The following is a 1,606-nucleotide window of genomic DNA, read 5'->3' as shown; positions in this document are numbered from 1 at the left end:
GATTGGTCTGATGAAGAGCTGAACGGCCAATAGATAGAGAAAGGATAGGTGGGGCTGGCAGGCAGAGAGAATAGACAGGAGGAGAAACCTAGGCTCAGGAAGAATGGGAGGAACAAGAGAAGGAGGAGGAGGAGAGAATGGGGAGGAGGGGAGAGATAAGCTGCCCAGGCAAGAAGCCAGGCACCCACCCCCAGCAAGCAGTGAAGTAAGATATACAGAAGAAAAGTAAAAAGCCCTGAGGCAAAAGATAGATGAAGAGAAACAGGTTAAGTTAAAAGAGCTAGCGAGAAAAGAGCTAAGCTAAGGCCGAGCATACAAAACTAATAATAAGTCTCCATATCATGATTTGGGAGCTGGTTGGTGGTACAGAGTCACGGAGGCAGGACCTTGAGAAAGGTGGTCATACCAAATCCACAAGCGAGCATAAAGAAACAAATGTACCCATGTTGCATGCCAGTCTGCCTGCCTGCTTGTGTGTTAGCGTTCTTCACTTATAAAGTTCAAGGCCTAGCCTAGGGGATGGTGCCACCCACAGTGGGCTGGGTCTTCCTGTGTCACTTGACAATATAAACCCAACAGACACACTTACAGATCAACTGGACCCAGATAATTCCCCATTAAGACTCTCTTCCCACATGTTTCTAGGTTGTGTCAAGTTGTTAGTTAAAACTAACTGGAATGGAATTGGGGCATCTCAGTAAGGGGGTGGTAAGAACTTATCCAATTTGGGGAATATTTGGGGGTGGTTGCTCTGCATTGGGCATTGGGACATTGAAATCAGCACATCTGGGTATCACTAACTTATGTGGGACACAAGGAATGGAGGGAGACCACGTCTGAACACTGTGAAGAAGTGGTTGTTACTCATGCTATGTGGTGGGGGAGGGAGGGAATGTGGTCATTTTTGTGGTTTGAATGGTGTACTTGTTTTTATCTGTGCTCAAATGTGATTATGGAGGGGTCTTGTTTTTGTCTCCCTCCGTCCTGGTCACAGAGTGGCCTTGTTTGAAGTTTTTGCTCGATCTGTGTTTGGTCAACAGGCGAACGTCACGGCTGAGCTGTGAGGGCCAGGCTGCCTCCAGCTGACAGGTGTCGAATAACTCTTGTTCCTCACCACCTAGCCCCCACTCCCTGTTCCCCTTCGTGGTTCATCAAGCCCCTCTTTAATTATAACTGGGCTCCAACATATAGGGTGTGGGTAGAAGAGGGGCATTCTGACTACACACATCTGAACAGCCAGGATCTCTACACTGTTAATAAAGTTAATAAAGTTATATGTTAATAAAGTCGCCACTTCTGGAGGTCAAAAGCATTCAGATATCAACTGAGTCACACAACTGAGCTTCAGTACCTCTGGCTAGGGTTAACATGTTATATCTATCATAGACTCGCAGGGGTCCACCATGAATGTGAACAATGTATGTGATCTTGTAAGGCAGGCCTGAACCTCAAAGCACTCAGTATTATCAAGGCAGTATGGTATGATATGATATGATATGATATGATATGATATGATATGATATAAGGGCCTTCCCCACAGCACCCCTCTTCAGTCCATCCTGGGGTCACCACAAGCCATGGATAACTACCAGCCCCAGTAGTTTAG

This window comes from Peromyscus eremicus, chromosome 8b (genome assembly GCF_949786415.1).
Source record: "Peromyscus eremicus chromosome 8b, PerEre_H2_v1, whole genome shotgun sequence".
In the NCBI taxonomy this organism is placed as follows: domain Eukaryota; kingdom Metazoa; phylum Chordata; class Mammalia; order Rodentia; family Cricetidae; genus Peromyscus; species Peromyscus eremicus.
The sequence above is the reverse complement of the archived record's forward strand: the minus strand, read 5'-3'. Positions refer to the sequence as shown.